The 6,407-nt window shown below is 36.5% G+C and overlaps 1 pseudogene; it reads right to left on the bottom strand.

The window, feature by feature from the left end:
- Positions 1 to 3,212: 3,212 nt before the first annotated feature.
- LOC107590448 (Ig heavy chain V-III region KOL-like) lies at positions 3,213 to 4,366 on the bottom strand (annotated as a pseudogene).
- Positions 4,367 to 6,407: the final 2,041 nt, after the last annotated feature.

Raw genomic sequence — 6,407 nt, 5'->3', positions numbered from 1 at the left:
TGTATGTTTGTTAATGAGAAGTATACTGACATTTACCTTTTCACACACAGATTATTATATTGTCACAGCTCTTTGAAATATTTAAAACATGGTATTTAAAACATGTTAAGTGTTATAAATCACAAATGAACAAGCTACAGTATGAATTTACTTTTGTGCTGAACCACCACTAGGCTTCAGATCAGCAGCACATCCAGGAAAAAAAGGGAACTCGTGCATTATATGTACACACACACAAACACATACATGCTGCTTACTATGTCACAAATCAAGCCTCTGTGGCTCCCTCCGATCACCACCAGAGGAAACCGTCACCGGAGTACTAACTGTTCTTAAGGACTTCATTTCCCATCACCCCATGCCTGAGACTGATTACCTGCACATGTGCTTAACATTATCATGACTATTTAATCAGTGCCTACCTTACCCTCGTTGCGAAGTCTTGTTTTTGCTACTGCTGACATTTCTGAGCGTTTATACCTTGTTTGATTACCTGTTGCCTACCTGAATTGTCTAGACCCGTCTGATCATTCGCTGCCTGCCTCTTTGACCTTGCATTGTTATTGGATTTACTCTCTTCTCTGTCTGCCGCCTGCCTCGACCCTTTGCATGGACTCGGGTTATGATTCTGCCTTGCCTACGTTACCCCTGTATGCTGTTGTTTGAACTTTCCCTGTCTGGTTGTTAATAAAGCTGCACATGGATCCCAACGTCACTGAATCCTCATTACATACATAGTTTTCATGCATTAAAAGGAGCAAAATTAATAAACTATGAATTAGAGTGTTTGTGAAGTGAAAAGGAAACATAGAAATATATCTTGACTGTTAATAGATTATCTTATTAAGTTTTGGGAAAGTATTCTATGACTGTATGATTCACTGTAGTTTCTGTGATTGTGTGAGACACTATGTAGTGGACGACTTCTTGTGTTCCACTGCAACCTACTAACACAGATGAGAACTGCAGTTTTAAACTATAAGTGCCTAAACCCGTTTTTGTATGATTGCCATATGTTAGTGTCACTGTGTCTCTTGCACAGAAGTACACAGCTGAGTCCTCTTCTGTCAGTCCAGACAGTTTCAGATACATCATGCTTTTCGAATCATCTCTGGTGATTTCAAGCGTCCCCTTAAACAATCCTGCCTTATGTCCACTTCCAGAACTGTAGCCCAGATGACCCATCCACACAAGTGGTTTTCCAGCTTGTTGTCTGATCTAGTGCATGCTACAGCAGTCAAAGTTGAACGCAGATCGCAGATACAGGACAGAGTCAGTTTCTCCAGGCCTTTTTTTAACTGTGCTTTCAATGGACTCCATTTTTTGACACTGCAGGCCTATAAAGAGAAGGAATAAATTAGGGATGCACGATATATCGGCCACCATATCGGTATCGGCCCATATCGGCTCATTTTTTCTGTTATCGGTATCGGCCTGATAAGAAAATTTGGCCGATATCTTAAAGCCGATAAATAATGCATTATTTCCTTCAGAGACACTTCAGATGCGCGCTGTTCGTTTGCAGCCTTTTGTGCAATTGTACATTGTAATATTGTGTTTATTTGATGTATATCTGATTTATCTCATATAGAATGCGTTTGGTTAAGTTAAAAGAGCGCTTCAGTTTACCGGTGATCATCTTTAGCTCAGCACACGCAGCTCAAACAGCAGTGCACAACATTAATAACTATGATTGGGAATGTCGTGTATATAACATTCTAATGAGAACATTATTATAATAAAACGTTGTGAATTCTTTGGGTTTAGTTGCCGTGTTTCAGCGCGTTGTTATGGGAAGAGCGCATCCACAACAGGATCACACATTCTGACTATAGCATGCAATAACTGCGTCATTTTGTACATATATAAGTTGTAATATTATGTTTATGTTGTATTAATATTAATCTCAGGATGCATTTCCTTGAGTTAAATAAGCTGCCAGCAAAACGCTTCAGTTTACCGTGTTCATTCAGCTCTTCAGCTTCAGCACGCGCAGCTCAACGGCTGCTATTTAAAACAGTGGTATTAATTTGTTACTTTTTCAAAATCATTGATATATTATTAATAACAACAACCACTTGTATTGTTCTCTTATTATTTTCATCAACAATATGGTTTAGTAATTAAAATCATTTAATTATTGTCCGTGCAGAGGCTATTCCGTTTTATTGATCTGTGGCGCATTCATTTTGATTCTTTACACGTGTAATGATGTCCAGTGACTTGTTTGCATTATTTATGCATAATTTTATTTATTTGTAAGACTTTTTTATGACTAAATTTGGTAATGGGAGAGTAAAAATATTTTTAAAACGTACACCGTTCAAACTAGGCTGCTTATGTTGAAGTGTTTGGGATGTGGCTTTTAATGATGAGACCTTTTTTGTAATCAGGCTCTCAAAAAGTATATAACAATTTGGATATAGATTTATCGGCCAACATATCGGTTATCGGCTTTCAAAAATAAAGAATAATCGGTTATCGGTATCGGCCAAAATTTTCATATCGGTGCATCCCTAGAATAAATGTATTTATTTTTAGAATAAATTAAACAATCTCAAACACATCTATCTATATCTGTCTGTCTGTCTGTCTATCTATCTATCTATCTATACACACACACTTTAATAACTCACAGTTTGGTTGAACAAAATTAGAAATAAGGGTATATTCTTCATCTTGTGAGTGTTTATATGACTCTACGGCACTCGGCTCAGCAGCATATAAATACTTGCAGTCTATCATAGATTCTTTTGAATATGCATAATGAGGAAATGATGAAAGATGGTCTTTTATACATACAGAGAGGATAAAAAGAATCTGATGTTTGAAGGGCTAATTAAAACTGATTACATTGATTACATCTTTTAATGTTTGATTAGTATGAAATATTTATGTCTGGTAGGGCCTATATATTTAGTTTTTTTATTCACTTAAATGACCAAGCCTAATATAAACTAGTATATAAACAAATGTTTATCTCATGGCATTTTTTGAAGAACCATAGAAATGTATAATGATGTTGATAGAATGTCTGATTAAATGTTAAGGTGTTTAAAAGAAAATATCATGTGATTGTGTGAGTCACTGTGTAGTGGACGGCTTTACTTGTTGGATTCTACTGCAACCTACTGTCACAGATGAGAACTGCAGTTATACGCTGCAAGTGTTTGTACAAACCCATTTTTGTATCGTTTGCACATAGGTTTGTGTCACTGTGCTTGTCTTGCACAGAAATACACAGTTGAGTCCTCTTCTGTGAGTCCACACAGTCTCAATTACACCATGTTTTTTGAATTGTCTCTAGTCATTTCTATTCGGCCCTCAAAAATTTTGGCATAGTCATGTCCTTGTCCATTATACCAAGCACGGCCCATCCACACTAGTGCTTTCTCAGGTTGCTGTCTGACCCACTGCATGTCGTAGCTTCCGAAAGTAAATCCTGATCCTCTCCAGGAAAGACTCAGAGTTTATCCAGGCTTTACCACTGATACAGAAGAAATTGACTCCAAATTGCACTCCTATTGAAAAATAAAATAGAAATAAGAACATAACATCAGGTACAGTGAATATTTACTGTTACAATTTGAGATGGTGTAAGGTTTCACATTATGACACACACTTGCAAAGGCCAGTAAAAACAGAAGGTAAAGCAGATTCAGTGACGTGACCTCATATGACATCCAGTGGAGAAGGACTGATCACATATATTCACATATATGTATGCCAATTGGAGGGTAATGACGTCATACAGATTTTTTTTTTTTAAATCAAGATGTCTGTTGGAGTGGCTATTGACTATTTCTATAATTCCATTTACATTCTAAATATACATTTATGAATAATAACAATATGATTTCACATGGTGCAGTTTTATATACAGTGGCTGCTCAAAATGATTAATGTTTGGACACTCCATAAGTGGATGCCACTTATTTAAACCGGATTAACACAACAGCAGCAACAATTAGAGACTAAATTAGAAAGAGAATTGGCCTTTACTGAGAGAGCAGCTACTTGACCATCATTCAAAAGTAGCAAAGGAGTTTTGTCTTTTTGTCAAAGCATTCATTACACAATAAATTACTTTTATCTATTTACTTACTTATTAATGTAGACTTAAATATATAATTTCAAAAGACTAAATCTATCTGGTCTTTTTAATAATGTCCAAATGTGATGTTGTGATAGGAATTTAAACTTTAATCACATTTGATTTGATAATTTACTCATTCGTCAAATTTACTTATAACATTCAAACTATTAAAGTATGAAAATATCAACATTTATAACTACTTAATATATATTAATATCCTAATCATAAAAAGATTTTAATGTGAAATCGCACCTGAAGGAGAAGGCACATCATTTCATGAACAACTGTATGATAATGCAAAAAGAATTAAACGTGTCCGCCCACACAAAGGAGTCAAAATAAAAATTCCCTGGGGCAGGTCCCGAAACCATTTATACCCAAGAGAATATATAGCCAAAGCTTATTACAGCTCACTGAAACACTGCTAAAACTAGTGAACCTTTCAAGCGTTAAACCACCTTGTTTTGTTAGTCAAAACATTAACAGCTGTGCCATGCACCTGTGCATTATTTTTGTATAACATTTTTTTGTTGTTTTTTTAGTTAATTAGTATTTTCATGACTTTTAAAATAATATACACTCTGTAAAAATAGGGCACAATGCACTTTATAATTTGAAGGAATTTTTCTGTATTTAATTTTTACAGGTTTTAACCAGCATTTTGAATTGTACATTGCATTGCGTTGTTATAGAGTAACGGAAATGTCTGTATAATTAATGCACAATATCCTGTGTAATGAGCTGCCAGTACTTTTTCTATTATTTTACGTATTTATTTACGATGTGCATTCAAATTAATCTGTAACAAAAACATAAAATCATAAATTAGCTTTTCTTTTTACCCTATAGAATAAATGCTTTTGATTACAATGCAATGCATAATGATATTTCTTATAGCCACTAAATGGCAAACATTAAGCCATTTAGCTTGTAAACCTCAAAACAAACAAGCAAGAAACACTTTAATTCATATCTGAATAACCTTTCTGATATTTATAAGGTTTGAAAGAATACATGGATCAAAATTTACAGAGACCATAGCCCGTTCAGGACTTCTAAGATCACATTCCCTCAGACAATGAATTAATGTACCTTTTGAAATGTTACATTTTATTTAATTTTTACGGTGGCCGAGAGAGCTCAACGCGCTGCAACTTAAGAAAACACATGCAAATTGAAAAAACACCAGCAAATTAAGAAAACATCTTCATCAGTTTGACAACACACGCGCTGCAAATCCTCACAACACATGCAAATGAAGAAACGAGCTGCAAATCCTCACAACACATGCAAATGAAGAAACGCGCTGCAAATCCTCACAACACATGCAAATGAAGAAACGAGCTGCAAATCCTCACAACACATGCAACGTTTCTTCATTTGCATGTGTTGTGAGGATTTGCAGCTCGTTTCTTCATTTGCATGTGTTGTGAGGATTTGCAGCGTTTCTTCATTTGCATGTGTTGTGAGGATTTGCAGCGAGTGTGTTGTCAAGCTGATTAAGATGTTTTCTTAATTTGCTGGTGTTTTTTCAATTTGCATGTGTTTTCTTAAGTTGCAGCGCGTTGAGCTCTCTCGGCCACCGTAAATTTTACATTCATACTATCAGGGTTTTTGTGTGTCTTAAAAAGGTATTTAAAAATCTTAATTCACCCTTGACCCTTCCATAATTTAAAGCTTTAAAAGTGTCTAAAATAAGAGCATAAAAGCATTAAATTCATAAAGTCAGTGTCACGGAATGCCAGGAGAGACGAGGTAAGATCCAAGTGCAGTTTTATTAACATATAACTAAACAGAACAGAACAAAAACGTGGCAAAAGGTAATCCAAAACATAGGGACCAGAGAACACGAAGTAACTAGACCACAAGAACTCAGAAGACAATATAATCAAGACGCAATGACAGACAGAGTGAGCATGGTATATATAGCTGGGATAATGAGTAAATGATAAACAGGTGCTACTGATCAGAACAGAATTAACGAGCAGGGGACTATGGGAAATGGAGTTGAACACATACAACATAGAAACAGGAAGAGCACCCTCAAGTGGCCAGTCCAGGGCACCACAACCAAACACCGTGACATCACCCCCCCCCTCTACGGAGCGGATACCAGACGCTCCATCAGAACACAAAAGTTCAGGAGGGAGGTGGAATAGAGGCGGACCAGGGGGAGGGATGGCGGGCCAGGACCAAACAACGGAAGAGGACCAGGGAACAGAGATAGACTAAGGCATGAGCACAGAACCGGCAGGGTGAAAGGCCAAGGCGGGACCGGCAGGATGGACCAGCAAGACCCCAACCACACAGG

Source organism: Sinocyclocheilus grahami, unplaced genomic scaffold (genome assembly GCF_001515645.1).
Source record: "Sinocyclocheilus grahami isolate Dianchi unplaced genomic scaffold, SAMN03320097.WGS_v1.1 scaffold127.1, whole genome shotgun sequence".
Lineage (NCBI taxonomy): Eukaryota > Metazoa > Chordata > Actinopteri > Cypriniformes > Cyprinidae > Sinocyclocheilus > Sinocyclocheilus grahami.
Note: the sequence above shows the minus strand (reverse complement) of the source record. Positions and strands in the feature narration are given on the sequence as shown.